Source organism: Equus quagga, chromosome 11 (genome assembly GCF_021613505.1).
Source record: "Equus quagga isolate Etosha38 chromosome 11, UCLA_HA_Equagga_1.0, whole genome shotgun sequence".
NCBI lineage: Eukaryota > Metazoa > Chordata > Mammalia > Perissodactyla > Equidae > Equus > Equus quagga.
Window position 1 is genome coordinate 73,748,993 of NC_060277.1, and position 21,914 is coordinate 73,770,906.

General features: G+C 37.8%; 1 protein-coding gene across 2 annotated transcripts in view; it reads right to left on the reverse strand.

The window, feature by feature from the left end:
- TAOK1 (TAO kinase 1) overlaps nucleotides 1–18,552 on the reverse strand; it is a 149,309-nt gene extending 130,757 nt beyond the window's left edge. Inside the window, exons 1-2 of one of the 2 annotated variants that reach the window (XM_046675835.1) lie at nucleotides 18,359–18,552; nucleotides 15,058–15,115 (exon numbers count right to left, since the gene is read on the reverse strand). The gene's annotated coding sequence lies outside the window, so the exon portion shown is untranslated. The remainder of the gene's footprint in view (nucleotides 1–15,057; nucleotides 15,116–18,358) is intronic. The other variant, XM_046675834.1, reaches the window with a different exon arrangement.
- Between the last annotated feature and the right edge of the window lie 3,362 nt (nucleotides 18,553–21,914).

The window sequence follows — 21,914 nt, forward strand, 5'->3', positions numbered from 1 at the left end:
GCAGAAACTATGGAAAACAGTATGGAGGTTCCTCAAAAAACTTAAAATAGAACTACCATATGATCCAGCAATGCCACTTCAGGGTATTAATCCAAAGAAAACAAAAACACTAACTTGGAAAGATATATGCACCCCCATCTTCACTGCAACATTATTTATAATAGCCAACATATGGAAACAACTTAAGTGTCCACTGATGGATGAATGGATAAAGAAAATGTGGTATACATATACTGGAGTATTACTGAGCCATAAAAAAGAAAATATCGCCATTTGGGACAACATGGATGGACCTTGAGGGCATTATGCTAAGTGAAATGTCAGACAAAGACAAATACTGTATGATCTCACTTATATGTGAGATCTTCAAAAAAAAGAAAAAACAAGCTCATGGATACAGAGGATAGATTGGTAGTTACCAGAGGCAGGGGGTGGGCAAAATGAGTGAAGGGGGTCAAAAGATACAAATTTTCAGTTATAAAATAAGTCACAGGGATGTAACGTACAACATGATGACACTGGTTACTAATATTGTATTGCATATTTGAAAAGTGTTGAGAGTAGATCTTAAAAGTTCTCACCACACACACAAAATTATGTAACTAGACTCATTGTAGCGATCATTTCACAATACATACAAATATCAAATCATTATGCTATATACCTGAAACTAATATAAAATTATATGTTAACTATACCGCAATTTTAAAAAGATGACTTATTTGCAAAAACAATCTATGGTAAAGAAGTCAAAACAGATGTGGAAGATGTTCATGATGTCCCTTTTGATCTCATCTGTCCTCTTCTCCCTGTCCATTCAAGTCTTCCATGAAATTGTTCCCAGCTGCTTATACTGTCCTTGTTCTTTCTCTTAGTTGTTGAGGCGGAAAGGACAAGAGGAAACTTTCTGGAATGTTAGAAACTCTCTATAGCTTAATCTAAGTGGTGAATATATTTGTAAAACTACATTTGTGCATGTTACTGTTTGTATATTTTACCACAATGGAAAAAAAGACACACCAAGAGTTGCCAGATGATACAGTACCTCTGTAGGTTTGAACAGGTAACAGAAGAGTGATGTGTTAGGAGATAAATCTTATAGCAATATGTAAAAGAAACTGAAATGGGAGAGGAAAAGATAGCCTTTTAAGTAATTTAGAATTAAGGTAATAATGTTAGCTAACAATTATATAACACAATATGTCAAGTATTGTTCTAAGAGCTGTACATATAATAATAAATCTAGTCCTCTTAACAACCCTATGACAAGTATTATTATTACTATCCCCTTTACAGATGATGAAACTGAGGCCCAGAGAGTTAAGTAATTTGCTCAAGTAATTTCACCACTCCACACTACATACATATCCATGAATATAAAACAAAACAAAAACCAAAACAAACTAAAAGTGGCAACCTTAGCCTACCAACAAAAACGGACTAAAACAGTGCTTACAGGGATGGAGTGCATCCCTTTTCAACAGCAACATCCTTTTCCCCTATCTTGTAACTTCAATGTCAGCATCACCCTCTCATCAATTTCAGTCAGCATTCCCACCTGACTATAAACCTCACTCAGCAAGGACACAATCTGCATGATCACCCTTATATCCCCCACTCCTAAAATAAGGCTTCACAAAATAAAAAGTAGCTTCTCACAATACTGTTAAAGATCCCTGGAAAAAAGAACAAAGGATGAAACAGATTTCCAAGAAAGAAATCCCGTGACTTCATAATCTATTGGATGAATACAGGGGAGGAAAGAGATTAAAAGAATTAAAAAAAATCCCAAAGTTTCTAGCTTGCAAGACTTTAGAAAGGTAATTAACAAAAATAAAAATATATGTCCATAAAAAGCTTCTACATAAAATGCTCACAGCAGCTCTACTCATAATAGCCAGAAACTGGAAATGATTCAAATATCAATCAACAAGTGAATGGAAAAATAAATTACAGCATATCTAAACACTAAAATATTACAAGCAATACAAGAAATGAACTGCTGATACATGCAACAACATGGATAAACATCACAGACATGATGCCGAGAGAAAGAAACCAAACACAATATATACTGAATGATTCCATTTCTATAAAACTCTAGAAGAGACAAAGCTAATTCATAATAACAGAAATCATATCAGTGGCTGCCTAGGAACAAGAGTAGAGTGACACTGATTGCAAAGGGGCCTAGGGAATTTTCGGAGGAAATAAAAACATTCTGTATCTTTCACTCGGGTGATGGCTACAGCCATTAATGCATACACTAAAAAGGTGTGAATTTTACTGCAAATAAATTATATCTGGGTAAGGCTGACTTAAAAAAAACAGATTACTGAGCCAGCCCTGATGGCCTAGTTGTTAAAGTTTCGCACACTCCACTTCAGTGGCCCAGGTTCAGTTCCGACACGCAGAATCACACCACTCGTCTGTCAGTAGCCACACTGTGACAGCAGCTCACATAGATGACCTAGACGGACTTACAACTAGAATATACAACTATTTACCGGGGCTTTGATGAGGGGGAAAAAAAAAGAAAGAGGAAGATTGGCAACAGATGTTAGCTCAGGGCGACTCTTTCCCAGCAAACAAAAAAACACAAAACACATTATTAACATTGAAACAGGTAGGTAAATAAGGGAAACCTTTTGCAAGAGGAGATGAAAAAGATGAGCTCATTTTAGATTTGCTGAACCTGATGTTTCTACAGATATCCAAGAGGTACAAGACATCCTCAGGTAGGCAGTTGGGTATAAAGAACCGGGCTGGGAGAGGCAGTGGAAAGAAGGAAAGAGAGAAGAAGGACCAGACTAAGAAACAAAGTATCAAGTGCTAAAAGACATATACAGTTAGGGGCAGTCAGAAAGAAGCAAAAGTAAAACAAAATTTTTAAGAAGGAAGGGAATGATAAATAGTGTTAAGCATTACAAGGAAGCAGAGGACATAAAGGATCACACATCAGTTTATTCTCCTTGTGAATTCTAAACCTGTCTTTCATGAACACCTTTTTTTTCCTAGCACTTAAAGTATTTTGCAAACAGGGAGAGAATCTCTCTCTAAACTCAAAGTCCTCCTCCCTGAAAATCTACCTAATAAACAAACTGATGTTTTAGGCACTTAAGATACTAAAAAAGAAAACACGGTCAGGAGGACTAAGGTCACAGGTGGATTTACGCTCTTTGAAAATTTTTTACATTTTTTTGCACATACTAAATTACTACGAGAATACCAATAACACTTATATATCTTAAATTACCCAAGTGCACCACATAGTTAATTTGCTAACTATAAATTTTTCAAGTGTCTCCTCCTCAAAGTTTTGATGAAGTGTTTGTAAACGTGTACTGCTTTTCTCTAGACATGCATACAAGAGGGGTTTTTTCCCCCATGCCTAATCCATCATTCAAATGTTTAATGCCAACTATCTTTGAAAAGATACACAAAGAATTGTGACTGCCTGTAGGAAGGGGTACAGGGTGGGTAGAGGACAGGCATGGGAGGATAACTTACTTTTCATGATATATCTTTTTGTATTTTTTTAATTTTACACCATGTATGGTTATAACTTATTCCAAATAATTTCACTTTTTTCCATTATTTAAGGCCTTTCTGGTTTTAAAGCAAAAGCTGCCATTTTCCAAAGACCAATCATGGTCCCAAGATGCAAGGACAGCTTGAATGATGGAAATGCTCTACCTAACTTCTTACAGGCCTTCCCCATTCTAAAGAGCCTTAGCTATACCCATTAACTTCTTCTCAAAGTACTGTCAGCCTCTCAAAGACAAGCTCTTTCTTTCCAACAGAGTAGGAAGACAATTTTACAGATCAGATTTACTTGTTTCCCTTCATCTTTCCTAAGGTTTCCTTACAAAAATTCCTACTCCTAAAGACATTCCATGTACATGGATTGGAAGAATAAACATAGTTAAAATGTCTGTTCTACCTAAAGCAATCTACAGATTCAACGCGATCCCAATCAGAATCCCAATGACATTCTTTACAGAATTAGAACAAAGAATCCTAAAATTCATATGGGGCAACAAAAGACCCCGAATTTCTAAAGCAATCCTGAGAAAAAAGAACAAAACGGGAGGCATCATAATCCTGACTTCAAAACATACTACAAAGCTACAGTAATCAAAACAGCATGGTACTGGTACAAAAACAGGTGCACAGATCAATGGAACAGAATTGAAAGCCCGGAAATAAAACCACACATCTATGGACAGCTTATCTTTGACAAAGGAGCTGAGGGCATACAATGGAGAAAAGAAAGTCTTTTCAACAAATGGTGCTGGGAAAACTGGAAAGCCACATGTAAAAGAATGAAAATTGACCATTCTTTTTCACCATTCACCAAAATAAACTCAAAATGGATCAAAGACCTAAAGGTGAGACCTGAAACCATAAGGCTCCTGGAAGAAAACGTAGGCAGTACACTCTTTGACATCAGTATTAAAAGGATCTTTTCGGACACCATGCCTTCTCAGAGAAGGGAAACAATAGAAAGAATAAACAAATGGGACTTCATCAGATTAAAGAGCTTCTTCAAGGCAAATGAAAACAGGATTGAAACAAAAAAACAACCCACTAACTGGGAAAAAATATTTGCAAGTCATATATCTGACAAAGGCTTAATATCCATAATATATAAAGAACTCTCGCAACTCAACAACAAAACATCAAACAACCCAATCAAAAAATGGGCTGGAGACATGAACAGACATTTCTCCAAAGAAGATATACTGATGGCCAATAGGCACATGAAAAGATGCTCATCATCGCTGATCATCAGGGAAATGCAAATCAAAACTACACTAAGATATCACCTTACACCCATTAGAATGACAAAAATATCTAAAACTACTAGCAACAAATGTTGGAGAGGTTGCAGAGAAAAAGGAACCCTCATACACTGCTGGTGGGAATGCAAACTGGTGCAGCCACTATGGAAAACAGTATGGAGATTCCTCAAAAAACTAAAAATAGAACTACCATACGATCCAGCCATCCCACTACTGGGTATTTATCCAAACAGCCTGAAGTAAGCAATCCCAAAAGTCCTGTGCACCCCAATGTTTATTGCAGCACTGTTTACAATAGCCAAGACATGGAAGCAACCTAAGTGCCCATCAACAGACGAATGGATAAAGAAGATGTGGTACATATATACAATGGAATACTACTCAGCTGCAAAACAGAACAAAATCATTCCATTTGCAATAACATGGATGGACATTGAGAGAATTATGTTAAGTGAAATAAGCCAGCGAGAGAAGGATAATCTGTGTATGACTCCACTCATATGAGGAATTTAAAATTATGGACTAAGAACAGTTTAGTGGATACCAGGGGAAAGGTGGGGTGGGGGGTGGGCACAAAGGGTGAAGTGGTGCACATACAACATGACTGACAAACATTAATGTACAACTGAAATTTCACAAGATTGTAACCTATCAATAACTCAATAAAAAAAAAAAATTCCTACTCCTGACTCAGGCTTCTACCTGACTTTTCTATTCCCAACAGCTACACTCCCTCATATTCTAATTACCAACATCCCGTGACTAGCAATTCACATACCTGAAAGGAAATTTTCACTTTCTAAGAGTAATAGAGAAGTAAATCCCATACACGAGCATTTCATGTACAAAGAACTGATGAAAGATTCTCACATTCAAACACTTATAATAAAAAGGTAGGCTTAGAGAACAGGTTCAGCAGAGTGACAGAGGCAGAAATCAGAAGGTGGTAAAAAACAGAATTAATGGATAAGAAACAGCACTTTTAATCTGTGAGTCTTTTTTTTTTTGAGGAAGATTAGCCCTGAGCTAACTGCTGCTAATCCTCCTCCTTTCTCTGAGGAAGACTAGCCCTGAGCTAACAACCGTGCCCACCTTCCTCTACTTTATATGTGGGACGCCTACCACAGCATGGCGTGCCAAGTGGCGCCATGTCCACACCAGCGAACCCCCAGGCTGCCAAAGCAGAATGTGCACACTTAACCGCTGCGCCACCAGGCCAGCCCCTAATCTGTGAATCTTTAAAATGCAGTAAAATAGTGTAAACTTGTAAAATTTCAGAAAAATCTTGGATGAAAAATAACACTGCTAATTCATTTGTCTAATCAACAATATTAAATCTAATTAATTTTGATTGATTAGTTAATCAAAGAGGGTCTTTTCCTCCCTCCAACCTACTGCCAAGTAGGTTCTACTCAACCAAGCGGAGTACAACTAGTTCAGGCTTTACGTACTCCTGGCTCTATCACTCACTGGTTATGTGATCTTTTTTTTTTAAAGATTTTATTTTTCATTTTCCTCCCCAAAGCTCCCTGGTACATAGTTGAAAATGTTTTTTTTTAGTTGTGAGTCCTTCTAGTTGTAGCATGTGTGATGTCACCTCAGCACGGCTTGATGAGCGGTGCCACGTCCCCGCCCAGGATATGAACCAGCGAAACCCTGGGCTGCCGAAGTGAAGCATGCAAACTTAACCACTCGGCCACGGGGCCGTCCCCTAGTTATGTGATCTTAAACAAGTTATTTACCCTCATGAGCATCAGTTTCCCCACTCTAAAATGAGACTGCCATCTACCTTGCAGAGATGCCATAAAAAAATAAAAATAAAAATATATCTTAAAGTACCTAGCACACAGTAAATGCTCAATAAATGATGGCTCTTATTACTACTAAAATTCTTACCATAAATGTCAACATAATTCACTTTTTAAAAGACTAAATAAGCCATAACTCAACACATGACAAATATTTACCATGGCTGAAATATTTCAGTTCCCTTCTTCAGGACACACAGTAGGACTGCACTTCCTTACCCTCTGTGAAATCTCTTAAGCCTGTTAAGACTTGCTTTGGTCAATGAACGATAAGTCAAAATGACATTACCCTCTTCTAGGTAGACACTCTAAGTGCCAGAGAGTTATTAGCAAGTCTCCTTTCCATCGCCATGGAGATCACGGAACCATGTGTTGAGATGGAGCCTCCATTAGTCTGTGACATTGCATAGTGAGAACAAGTAGAATTCCGCACCAACCCACACTACATATATAGCATGTCAAGCAAAAAATATTTGTCCTGTTAAAAGCCACTGAAATTTCTGGTCTGTTATCACAACATAACCTGGTCTCTCCTGACTGATACACAACAAAAGCCAAAATCATTATCTTTTCCTTGTTCCCTTGCAAAATAAAGTAATCCACAACATATCCTTTTCCCTACCTCTGGTAAGCCTCCAATTCTATCAATTTTTCTGCCTTAATCTCTCTCAAATCCATGATGTTAGCTCTACTGCTTATTTAGACTTCTGTAATAACCTAACAAATCTCCCTACATATAATTTTTGCCCATCTATTCTCCACAATACCTCCAGAGTAATCTTTTTAAAACAAAAATCTGATATCACACCTGTTTTTATAATGATTTTCACATCAATTAGGAGCACAACAAAAATAGTCCTTCAAGAAATAACTGTAAGAGGTGCTAGAAATGTTCCATATCTTGTTTAGCATGAGTGCATACAACTACAAAAATTCAACAAGCTTACACTTAATATTTATGCACTTGGCTGCATTAATTATGCCTCAATTAAATAGTTAAAAAAACAGAAAAAGAAAAAAGATATGGCCCCAAAGTACCTTTTCAACTGCATTTTACCAAATAATCCATCTCACACCACATAAACAGCCATAGCCACAAACTATCAGTAATCACCCTCTTTAGATATTGATCTTCCATGGTCTCAGGTATATAATACCCTTTCCACTCCTACTTTTCTTCAAGACCCTCATAAAATCTCACTCCGGTAGGAGTCATTCCACCTAAACATCCCTTAACTCTACTTTACTGGTGCTATAACAGCTTTTTGTGCATTCCACTACCATAACCTTGGCATTCACTACACTAGTGGGTCTCAATCAGAGGAGATTTTGTTCACTAGGCAATGTCTGGAGACATCTGTGATCATCATAACTGAGGGGGGAAGTGCTACAGCATCTAATGGGTAAAAGCCAGGGATGCTGCAAAATATCCTATAATAACAGCACAGATCCCCATAACAATGAATTATCCTACCCAAAATGCCAATACTGCCATGGTTCAGAAAACTTGCACTGCATTACTGTATGTATTTGTTTACAAGTCTGTATGCCTACTAAACTAAAAAATTGAAGGGATCAAGTCTTACTCATTTCTGTATCCTGGCACAATACCTAGCAAATAGCACTCAAAAATGTATACTAAATAAACGTGTCATGACCAAACCTATTTTGATAAGCACAGTGCTTAGAATATAGCACTCAAAAGATGTACAATAAATACATGTATTATTACTGAATCTTATTTTGGTAATAAAACTACATAGCTTACTGGCTAAACTGCTAGTCTTTAAATTCAATTCCATCGATTACTATTTTGATTTGGTGTTTTCAAAGTACATACCAACAAATCATAAATTTTTTTGGATAGAAAGAATATTTTATTTTTAAAATTTTTTTCCAGTTTTATTGAGATGTGATTGACATACATCACTGTATAAGTTTAAGGTGTACAGTGCAATGCTTTGGTTCACATACATTGTGAAATGATTACCACAGTAGGTTTAGTTAACATCCATCATCTCATATAAATAAAAGAAAAAAAGTTTCTCATCGTGATGAGAACTCTTAAGATCTACTTCTCTTAACAACTTTCCTATATATCATACAGCAGTGTTAACTATAGTCATCAAGATGTACACTACATCCCTAGTACTTACTTATCTTATAACTGGAAGTTTATACTCTTTGACCACCTTCTTCCAGTTCCCCCTTCCCATACCCTCCACCACTGGTAACCACAAACCTGATCTCTACGAATTTGGTGGAGTTTTTTTTGTTTGTTTTGATTAGATGCCACATCACCTATGCCTTATAAATGTACCCCTACCCTCAACACATTGCAGCTCTTCACTGCCCATGGGTCCTGTCCCCACTCTATTCTCTGAATAAAAGAGCACTACTATGAGAACTTAAGAGTCCAAGAAATCGTTCCTTCGGCGACTCAGCTCACCAAGCCTGCATCACTACATATAAGTGAGATCATACAGTATTTGTCTTTCTCTATTTCGCTTACTTCACTTAGCATAATGCCTTCAAGTTCCATCCACGATGTAGTAAATGGTAGGATTCCTCAGGTTTTATATTTTTTGTCTTTTGGGGGTATTTTTGGTGAGGAAGACTGGCCATGAGCTAACATTTGTAGCTAATCTTCCTCTTTTTGATTGAGGAAGCAAAATTCTGTGTGTGTGTATATATATATCTATATATAGATATATATATACCGCAACTTCCTTATCCATTCATCCATCGATGGACACTTAGGTTGTTTCCACGTCTTGGCTACCGTAAATAATGCCACGATGAACATGGGGGTGCAGATATCTTTTCGAGTTAAGTGTTTTTGTTTCCTTTGGATATATTTCCAGAAGTAGAATAGCTGGATCACATGGTAGTTCTATTTTTAACTTTTTGAGGAACCTCCATACTGTTTTCTATAGTGGCTGGACCAATTTACAATCCCACCAACAGTGCACAAGTGTTCCCTTTTCTCCACATCTATGCCAGCATTTGTTCTCTGTCTTTCTGATGATAGTCATTCTAACAGGACTCAACTGATATCTCATTTTGGTTTTAATTTGCATTTCGCCAGTAACTAGTGATGCTGAGCATCTTTTCATGTACATGTTGGCCATTCGTATATCTTTGGAAAAATATCTATTCAGGTCCTCTGCCCATTTTCCAATGGGATTATTTGGTTTTTTGCCAAATCATAAATTATAACCTATGGGAGTATCTCAAAAAAGTGTTAAATTGAAGTTGATTTCTACATTAGGCATGAGTAAATCAAATAGTTTAATGACTACGCTTCAAAAGGATTAAAAAAAGAACAGTTTCATGAAAATGTTTTATCTCCTATTATAATGCCACCTGAATAAGATAAAGTAGAATAATGGATACTAATATTTGAGATACCATTTCACCTAACTTTTTTTTTTTATTGAGTTAATGATAGGTTACAATCTTGTGAAATTTCAGTTGTACATTAATGTTTGTCATTCGTGTTGTATGTGCACCACTTCACCCTTTGTGCCCACCCCCCACCCCACCTTTCCCCTGGTATCTGCTAAACTGTTCTTAGTCCACATTTTTAAATTCCTCACATGAGTGGAGTTATACACAGATTATCCTTCTCTCACTGGCTTATTTCACTTAACGTAATTCCCTCAATGTCCATCCATGTTATTGCAAATGGAATGATTTTGTTCTGTTTTGCAGCTGAGTAGTATTCCATTGTATATATGTACCACATCTTCTTTATCCATTCGTCTGTTGATGGGCACTTAGGTTGCTTCCACGTCTTGGCTATTGTAAATAATGCTGCAATGAACATTGGGGTACATAGGACTTTTGGGATTGCTGACTTCAAGCTCTTTGGATAAATACCCAGTAGTGGGATGGCTGGATCGTATGGTAGTTCTATTTTTAATTTTTTGAGGAATCTCCATACTGTTTTCCATAGTGGCTACACCAGTTTGCATTCCCACCAGCAGTGTATGAGGGTTCCTTTTTCTCCACAACCTCTCCAACATTTGTTACTATTAGTTTTAGATATTTTTGTCATTCTAATGGGTGTAAGGTGATATCTTAGTGTAGTTTTGATTTGCATTTCCCTGATGATCAGCGATGATGAGCATCTTTTCATGTGCCTATTGGCCATCCGTTTATCTTCCTTGGAGAAATGTCTGTTCATGTCTCCAGCCCATTTTTTGTTTGGGTTGTTTGATTTTTTGTTGTTGAGTTGCATTTCACCTAACTTTAATCTAATGTAATTTATGTTAAAACACACAATGGTGTACCTTAACATATTTATTGTAAAAAAAAGTTTTTGCATTATTTAATAAACATTTCATATCTCAATAATAGAGCCATTTTATTGTTAACCACTGGATTTACCACCTCAAAGATAGTCATAAAACACATTATAGATGTTTGCTTACTGTATCTATTTTGCCATTCCTACCCTAATATATTCCATGCCATCATGTGAAAGGTTGAACAAAACTCTGTATTTTCAAGGCTCTTAAATTAGCAAGATGCCTTGTTAAATTTAGTTGTTTAGAGTAGACAGACTGTAAAATACTGGGAGGCTACTTCTCTAACTTAAGGTAAAATTTTGAAAGAATGATACATTATTAAAATACCTACACTCCAAATCTGATAAATAGAAATAAAAGTTCCTTATTTGATTTCTGTTTAAAGTTCTCAAAACATAAAACTTCCAAAGTAGGTCTATTCTCGTTGATTAAAAAAAGTTTTTTCAAAAACCCATTTGGCCCTCCTTACAGGCACAAAATCCAACTCAGTTCCAATATTAAAACTACTAAATGCAAAAATAAAGCAAAATGAACAAAAAAACTCGCCATCCTTATCATTTATTTTATAAATGATAATTAAGGATGTTAAATAATAAACAGCATCTACTTCATAAGTATTCAACCAGAGAAAGAAAAAATTCATTTGGTAACAATCCATTATTTACAGTTTTGGTATAACAGCTTTTACTACAACAATAAACTCTCTTGTGAAATTTACTCTTCTAAAGTACTGAATTATCTAATACACATTACAAAAACAAAATTCATGTATCAACATTTTTATTTTCCTCCAAAACAATGCTATTCTTGAACGTAGTGGGTCTCTCCAATCAGTTTACTATATGTTAGTAGGTATACGTATAATTAGTTCAATCAAAATGTCACATAAACAAAGAAATATCTAAATTCTATACTTTCTATTGCTAGCAATCAAATTTCTCTACTACAGAACATTTCTTTCCTAAATAGAAATTTTTCACATCTTTTCCTTCTTAAAATCCTTTTACTCTTGATTAAAGTTTTAAGGCATTATTTTACAGAATTGAAGATTCATACATAATACACAAAAATATTTTGTCAGCATCTAAACTGAAGATAAAAGGATCTTTCGTTATTCTATTTTCTAATTATTTGTGCTCTTCTAGATAAAGGAAAAATTATCATCATAAACAACTATGTCAAGGTAAAGAATCTGAAAGTGAGGACATCATATTGCCCTTCTGGGACTCAGAATCCTTTAATTCTAAGAAACAAAACCAACTGAAATACTGTATTCCTAAAATCTGATGGTCCCTATAAAACATCACAATCATATCTACCATTTACACAACATGAGATTACTTAAACACTAGATATTAAATACCATAACGCATACCACACAGAGTTTCTGTGCAACAATGAAGAGTAAGTACAAACATAGGTTAATAAGCAATTTTAGTCTTTACAATCAAGGATATGGATACTTTTGGTAAAAACAAAGTTTTTCCAATTTTGAGTGACACTAAATTCCCATGTGTAAAAAAGAAAAAACCTTGACCTGTTTAGTAACACTGTTCATCAACTTTTTCTGAAACCTCCTTCTCAGTCTCAATGGGAATAAGTGAGAAGAAATCAATCCCAAATACAAGAGACTCATCACTACTACAAGTGGATTAAAAACATTCACCAAAACATAACGACATGGTTAGATGTAATGCACTGAAACACACTGAAATTTTAAAAATATACTTAATATACTTATTTACTCATTTAAATAGTCACATAAGAAACCTTATTAAAATATGTATTTGCAATTAATATTTTTAAATTAAATCTACCAAGTAAAAATAAAAGATATTTCTTAATATGCTCCCAATAAAAAGTTTTCTCTTTTTTTTTTGCTTGAGGAAGATTTGCCCCAAGCTAAAATCTGTGCCAATCTTCCTCTATTTCATATGTGGGTCGCAGCCACAGCGTGGCCGCCAACAAATGGTGTAGGTTGGCACCCAGGAACCTGACCTGGGCTGTCAAAGCAGAGCACACCAAACTTAACCACTAGGCCACAAGGCTGACTGAACTTAACCACTAGACCACGGAGCCAGCCCCAAAGTTTTCCTTGTTTAAAAAATAAATTCTGCAATTCATGAGAAACTTCACTCACACATATAGGATGTGACACTAGATGTGTGGTAACACATGTTCCCCAATATGGTAACCTCAGAAGTTACCATCACACCCAAAACTGCTGGTATTCCTGCCCCAGGTTCTTTTAGACAGAATCCCTGAGTACCTTACAAGCTTGGAGACCTAGGAAAGGTAAATATGCGCAACATAACTACCAAAGAGACTAGAGACTAGAATCAGGAGAGACTGAAAGTAGAGTTGTTGAAAGAAAAAGAAAAAATAAGTTGCCAAAAAAAAAAAACAAGCAAAATCATACTTCAGAGACATCAGATTAGAAGTAAAACGGATGAGGTGACAAAGAAATTTCAAAATAATTTAACTGAGCACCCAGAACACATGAAAATACAACAACAACAAAAAGCTTCCCATTACAATGCTCACCTTACTTACACCACCACACTCGGATTATTTCCCATTACTTTTCTTTTAAAAAAATTGTTACTGTGACCCACTAAATTCACAAGCCATTAATAGATGCCAACCTAGTTTGAAAAGCACGGCTTAGAGGAACTGGCAACCACATGAAGGTCCTCACTTTCCTATGAATATCTAGTTTGAGACAACTATTCAGGAGGTGGAAAAAAATAAAAGACAGAATTCCTCTATGGCAGGGACCATATCTTATTGGCACATAATCATCACTTAATGTTTGCTGAATTAATACACTGTGGAATACAAAGCACTTGGAAGGTGAGGACACACCTATAGAGGATACCTAAAAAAAGCTTAGGAGAGCATGAGTACTTTGGATGGTGAAAAGCCAGGGATGATGAAAAGAGCTCCAGGAGGTGGAAAAGTGATACCAAATGACTTTTAAACAAATGAAGTACGAAGAGGAAAGGAAATTTTGTTCTTGAGGACAGACTTTATACTCAACAAAGGAAAAAGCAAATCTCTTGTAGAACTACATAGTAGTCTATTATAGGTACAAAAAATTTGTAAGCCACCCTTAGTCAGAAATTCTCACCATTTCTTCCAAAAATATATGTTGAGCTCCAAACGTATAAATCCAACTTCAAATCAAAATTACAGAAAGCAACTCATTCTTTTAAATATCAGACTCCCTGTATTCATTTGTAAACACTAAGTAGCTAGTGTGTGATAGCCAACAACTTATTGAGTGCTTACTATGTATCAGGCAATATGTCAAGTATTTAACAAGGGTTATCCCATTTAAACCTAACAACCTGTAAAGTAGATACTATCTTCATTTTATAGACAGGGAAAGTGAGGCTTAAAAAGTTACATAAAGAAGTTACACAGCTAATAAATGGTGAAATTAAGGTATATTAAGTGTCTATTATTTTTGGTGGCTGCAAATCAGAATATTTTGTTCCATTCCATTATTTGTTAACGCTTTTCTCTGAAACTAAACTTTGTGTGTTTTTCTAAATGAAGTAATTCATCTACTTCTAAATCTGTATAACACTATCATATTGAATAATTTTATCACAAGAAAAAAATTAGCCCCTTCTCAGTTTAAACATAACTTAGAGGCCAATTAAATGTAGTTATGTTTAAATAATATCACTGAGATTGGCATTCTGAAGAGGCTATATATCTATTATAGTAACTTAGTAACTTATACTTTTATTTACTTTATTTACATGCCAGGCACTTATATTTTGAAAAACGTTTCCACCTTTTAGGGGTCATTTAATTTTGTCACTGGGTAAAAAAATGCAGCCTTAGATTCTATTTCAGAACAAAAAGTCTGCTTCCAGCACAAATGGAAGAGACTGATAGATAAATAATTGTTACCAAATGTTGACAGATACATTCCAACTGAAAATAATTGTTTCTAGTCCCTCCACAGAACTCTTTAATTCATATGGACTTTTTTAGAAGGTATGAGATATCTTTAACGAAATTAAACATCAATTTTTATCACTAAAAATTAAAAGACTTTAATCTAACAATGGAATATAATGGAATGAAATAATACAGGTTTGTATCTTTTTCACTTACATTTAAGAAATCTTGAAGAATATCAACAAATAATCCAGCCATGAACAAGTACAGAAACCTAAAGGCAGATGAACAAACATTGGCACTCTATTTAATGGAACAATGTTAATTTTATGCAAGATTTGACTAGAAATAACACTTTTTAGAAAAGATTCATTCATATACAATCCTGAACTGAACAGCAGCCCTTATCTAATACATACAAAAAAGCTTCTAATTTCCAAAAAGTTAAATTAGTATGAGTTTACTTATTATAAGTAATAGAGACTACTGATAATGAAAAAGAGATAAAAGGAAAAATTAACTGATTTTAATACACAAATCAGTCAAGTGAAAAATACAGAATTTATTTCCAGTAATTTGAATGACAGATTAATCTCAACTCTAATTTCAATGCCAACAGTTGCCCCCTAGATAACTTCTGGATTAACTAAGTATTCATATCTACTAAGTACCAGCAAATTCTTAAAATAAATTATACTCTTTATGGTTAGTTAAGAGCATCCAGTCTTTCCCATATTCTGTAACTGATCAGTTTCTTTCTTATTAGTGGGATGGCATCATAACATAGGACCAAATATCATGTATATGCCTTGACATACAGAAAGCTTGTTTTATATTAACACACATTCAATTAATTGCCATATCCACAATTCTCCCAAAATCTGTATTACAGAAAATGTAATAATTATTTTCTACTCAGTTCACTCATACTTTTGGTCATGTACACTGTTGTATTTCTTTAAAACCTCTCAAATTTGTTTGAGAAACTATCCTTTAGTTTGGAAGGCAGTTTATTGTCAAGATAATCCTAGACTATTCAAAGGCTTTAAACCCAGCTGATTCTTAGAAATTCTTCCATCTATAAAACATGAGAATTATAACCAAATTAACAAGTCAGATATCAGAATGCCAAAAATTAAGTCATTAAAAGGGAATCCAGAGAAAAAGCCAGTTGTGAAAGAACAGGAAGTGATGTACACTGCCATTTTGAGGATGAACTATGTAGAAACATAAGAAGTACCATAGTAATCTGGAATCGACCAACCCAGACTAACAGCTCTCAGTATTCCTTTCTGACAATGGCATCAGAGGTCAGCTGAAATAACCCTCAGGCAATTTTTCCTTAATAATGAATTTACCTAATTGATCACCAACATACTATTCCCACTTTAGGCAGAATTCCTAACAGCTATGGAAAACAGAATTTCTTCTTAGTTGTCCTAAAGAGTAACTCTCAGTTCTAGCATGCTGAAACATACCAAGTAGTTTACCTATAACCCGTGTACAATCTTGAGTTTTCTAGCCTTTACTGATAAATCGTCTCTGCCTGCATCTTTCCAAGATAAAAACAGTCACTCTTTACTGAGCAGTATGCTTGGGTTTATACACGCTAGTATATATGAATTAATTATCCACAACAAACCCTAACATAGAGAATTAAACTTTATGGCACAATTTGCCATATAGGAGAAAACTCTACACACCACAACATGCAGCTTTGTGTCATGAAATAAAGATTCAAATGAGAAGCGTTGTTTAACTTAAAATGAATTCAGATAATCAAAAAGGAATAAAGCAAGGCTGTGGAAAAATAAAACTAATTTAACATATCCTTAATGTGTCTCCCTATATCAAAATAATGAAATAAGATGAGAGAAACTAAATGAGTGCCTAACACTACTATTATTATCTTTAAATTCCTGTCTTAAACAGGTTTCAAAATGCAACAAACACACCAAAAAAGTTCTAACGGACAACATTAAATGTAGATGGCCTTTCAAAATATTTAAAAATAAGTCACCCACTAAGTAAAGCTTAAACACCAAATACAACTTGTTAGTAAAATATCAAGACAACTCTCACCTGTACGTATTTTAGTCATGTTCATCACTTTGTGAAAAAATTATTTAATTCTGTATATGGAACATTTTGAAATCACTTCATCAGTAAATCTAAATACTTAAAAAAGTATCATCGACAGACTTCAAAACTACTCTTTGGTCACAAAAAAGCACTCAACAACACACTTGCAGAATAAAATAAAAATAAAATTCTTATTTTTATTTACTTCTACTCTACTAAGGACAAACCAACAAGTACTACTGTAAACTAGATGATTTGTTTTAAACAAATACGACATGAGACAAACAAGTGGAAAAATGACAATGACTACAGAATATAGATTCTATCACAGCATAATTAGTCAAATTAACGTTTATTATTTTTTCATTTAAGAAACAAAAGAATTTGCTATAGAAAGGTTTGTAACCTAATCATTTTCAGAAAATTTCAATTTCAGCGTTCTACAAAATAGTATTAACCCTAAAAATTCACAGCTCAGGGAGAAGGAATGTCCGTCTGTATGCAATAATCTTTAATAATTCTTCAAGAAGTACAAAAGTCATAGGAAGAAAAAAAAAAGAAAAAATGAGAGGGGACAAAAGTATTATTTTTTTAATCCTAACGAAAACTCAATATGCTCACTAAAAAAAATGTCACCCCACTGTTTAAAAGAGAGAGCGAAAGAGACATCAAAACTGTTCTAACATGGCAGGGTCCCTCTCGAGAGGCCATATCCCCCAACAATAAGAACAGGAACAGATACACTTCCTAGGGCCAGATCTCAGGGGAAGAGTATAAACCGGTACTGTTATCGATTTAAAAACCGAAGGAAAAAGGGTAACCTTTCCAAGGGAAGCGCCATTACTTCCCTCCCCTACTCCCCCTCCCTTCAGTGTATACACGGGCCTGTGTATGAAGAAACTGCCTTGGACTTCTGCAGCATTGCAGCAGACTAAAGGATGGGGAAGGGGGAAGGGTAGGGGGAGAGAAATGCTTCCATCACCCCTACGGAAGAGGAGTATAGATTTCCCGAGGGTGGGTGGAATCCATCCAGCAGGCTACCCAGAGCAGTCTCCCTTCCCAAGAATAACACAGACACTACAAAGGAGAGGGAGAGGGAGGAGCAGAGGGACCAGAAGGGAAAGGGACCTCGCGCCTTTAAATCGGGGTGCACATCAACCCAGTCTCCCTGTGAGGGCCACACCTTCCACGAGACATCCCCTTCCACCACCCCTTCCGGTGACCCTCAGGAAAGAGGAATGTAATTGCTCTTGCCCCTCAAAACGGGAGGGCGCCCAGCTCCCCAGCTTCCTCACCCCACCCACAGAATCACAGACCCTCCTTGTCTCCCTCCCCCACCCCACCCCCACATCCCTCGCCCCACGCAGAGGCCAGAGTGGGCCGAATTTCCCCGCCCCCTCCAAGTCTCCCTTTCCCAAAGCAGAGGTGCCCTTACCCTTTCGCCGAGAGGTCCGGGGCGGAGTAGGCAGGCGCAGCCCCCTGCAGCGCTCGGGTAGCCGCTCCGCTGGAGGGCGAGGAGTGAGGAGGAGGAGGGGGCCTGGCGACGGACCGCCGCCCCCCCCACCCCGGGGGCCCCAGCGGCCCGCCCAGCCCAAGCCCTGGGACAAGGGGCGGGGGGGGGGGGGGGGGGGGGGGCGGCGGGGGGCGCCCCCCCCCCCCCCCCCCCCGGGCCCCCCGGCGGCCCCCCCCCCCCACGCTGGGCAACGGGGGGGGGGGGGGGGGGGGCGAGGGGACGACTGGGGTCGAAGAGGCGCCCTCAGCGCTTGGGCTCAGCTAAGATGGCGCGGGGAAGTGCCGAGAGCCGGGAGCCGCCGCCGCCACCGCCGCCTCGGGGGAACCGGCCCGGGCCTCGGCCGCCTCCCGTCCTCACACAGCCGAGGCCCTCTTGGTCCCCCGCCGCGGCCCCTCGGCGGGCGGGCCCACGCACAGCCCTCCGCCACCACCACCACCCCTGGGAAGGGGGCGCTCACAAAGAGAAGAGAGGCCGCGGGCCGGCCGGCCGGCGGTGGGGCGGGGTCCCCAGGGGCCGGGAGGCCTCAAAGGTTCGCGGCTGCCTCGCACTCTCGGCCCGCGAAGGGCGCAGGCAAGCGGGACCCCTCCTCTTTCCTCAGGCAGGCGGCGGCACCGACTCACTCTCTTTGCCACCCTCCCTCTCTCTCTCCCCAAGCCCTGAAGCCACAGAACCCGGCCGCTGCCCAGGTTCCCCCCCCTTCCCCAACACCACTCCCCTCCTCCCGACAGTCATCCCAGTCTTCGATCTCGCGAGATTTCTCGCCTGACAGGCCCGGCCCTGCGCGAGACACGACTGCGTACGCGTGCGCGCCCTCACGGGAGCGCGCGAGTGCTTGCACTGGGCGGAGTCGTCCGTTTGGCCCGGAGTCCCAGCCCCTGTCCAGCCCGGCCTCAGTCAGCTGGCGGAGCTCTTATGCCACGCGGACGTCAGGTGCATTCATGTCACCCTGAAATCTGAGAAAGAGGAGCTTCTCTGCTCTCCTCCTTTTTCCCTCTTCCCACTCCCGAAACATCCGCCCCCCAGTAACGCTGAGAATGAGAAGTTTGCCCTGACGTGTAGAATATCTGAGTCTTACCCATCTTAGTTCAACTCCTCTGTGGAATTCGGACGTAAACTGGTCAGCGTAATCAGTATGTAATTGGCTTCGGAGATTCTAATAGTTTGTAATAATCTTTGAAATGGCAATAAGAGTTGGAAATGCAGACCTAATCACCCTATACGTTGGTGATGATGGGAAAGACAAATTCTTGAAAAGTTTTTGTGGATTTTTTTTAGTAGGTTGAGTGAAGTTTTTGAAACAAGAATGGTAGACAAACTAAAGAGTCCTAAGGGTCCCAATGCAGGGAAGAGGTAGAACTTCTCATTTTTTTTGTGGCGGAAAACCTTTTTTTAAGGGAAAACCCTACGAAGAGTGCAATTTTATTCAAGAACCCAAAGGTGTGCCTAAAGTGCAGTCATAAAAAATCTTAGTTCTTCACGCAATAAAACTGACATAAATATATCTGTTGTATGAGACTTATGAGTAAAAATATACTCCAGAACAGTTTGTGGGAGTTACAGTAAAGTAGGAAAGTAAACTGGCCATGATCAGAAAAACAAGCTATCTGCTTCAGTGAGATATACATCAATTTGTTCTAAATATTTCCTCTTGTAGTAAGGGTCCTTGCTCTGTGAGTCAGTCAGTTATTCCTCTCTTCACCTATGTTGTTAAACATTCTCAAATGGCAACTTCCCCTCAGAATAAAAAAAAAAATGCCCTAGTTTCTCCTTTGGGGGAAAAAGAAAGATTACGATCTTCACCTCTCCTCTTCACAGTCAAATTGGAAAGGTTGCCTGTCTTCCCACCACCACTGAAACTGATCTTGCCAAGGTCAAGAGTGACCTCCTAGTTGTATGTCTAGTGGAGTCATTTTAATCCTTTCCTTCTTAACATATGCCATATTTAACATGGTTGATCCTTCTGTCCTGAAACTGTGTTCCTCCTTGGCTTTTTCAACACCACTCAAAACCAGTTTTCCTTCTACCCTCCTGTCCCCAGGGCCTCTCTCCTTCCACTCACCCTTTAAATGATGCCCCTCCAATCTTGATCCCTTCTTATGAAATTGTTACAGCAAGAATGTTCTAGTTATTTCATATGTTTGGGAATGGAAAGAGATTCTGGCTTTCCCGTAGTATTTGTTTTTAATTTTTTATGGAAAATTTCAAACATACACAAAAGGAGTAGGATAGAATAATAAAGCTCCATGTGTCCATCACCTAGCTTCAACTATTATCAACACTTTATCATTCTTGTTTCACCTTTTGTCCCACAACCTTTTTTTCCCCCTGATGTATTTTTGAGTAAATCTCTAGTAACCCGTCATAACATTTGAGCTGTGAGTTCTTCAATACGTATCTCTAACAAAGACTTTGTTGTAATATAACCACAAGATCATTATCGCACTTTACAATAATTCCTTAATATCATTTAATACCCTATCCATGTGCAATTTTTCCAAAATGCAACTTTTTGGAAACTACAGTTTCCAAAATGTCTTTTTACAGTCCATTTATCTGAATCAGGATCTGAACAAGTTCTATACTTTGCATTTGATTGATAAATATGTCTCTTAAGTCTCTTTTCATGTGTAACAGTTCACCTTTTTTTTCTTCCTTCCTTCCTTTCCTTCCTTCTTTCTTTCTTGTATGCAGTTTATTTGTTAAAGAAATCACATTACATATCTTGTAGAATTTTCCACATTCCAGACTTGGCCAATTACATCCTCATGATGTAATTTCATATTTGCTTCAGTGCCCACATTTCTTATAAACTGGTAGTTAAATCCAAAGGTTTGATGTAGTATATGTGGTGTGGTTTTGGGGGGGGGGGGCGTTGTGTTTTTTTGTTTTGTTTTTTGCTGAGGAAGATTAGCTCTGGGCTAACATCCATTGCCAATCTTCCTCTTTTTTTTAGCTTGAGGAAGATTAGCCCTGAGCTAACATCTGTGCCAATCTTCTTCCACTTTATATTTGGGTCACTGCCACAGCGCGGTTGACAAGTGGTATATGTCTGTGCCCAGGATTGAACCAGTGAACCTGGGCCGCCAAAGTGGAGCACGATGAACTTACCACCACGGCGCCAGCCCTAGGTGGTATTTTTATAGTATTTTATGTCTGCCACTACCTCGTTCTCACACTTACCTCTGCCTCTACAATAAATTGCAGTTGCCCCCATCTTGGTTTCCCCAGCACACAGGGTATTTTAAAAGATGCTGGCTATCTTTTTCATGATTATTATTTCAGATCTGTGCCTTTGATCTGGTGCTGATAGAATTCCCTCCTCAAATTCTTCAAATTTCACACACACACATACATTCACATGGGCTTATTCCAACATCAAAGTTGTTCAACAGGAAAGTATGATTAGCAGATACTGCAAAACATATCAGTTATTTAATTTTTAAAATTTTATCCAAAAAAAAGAAAATTACACTCATCA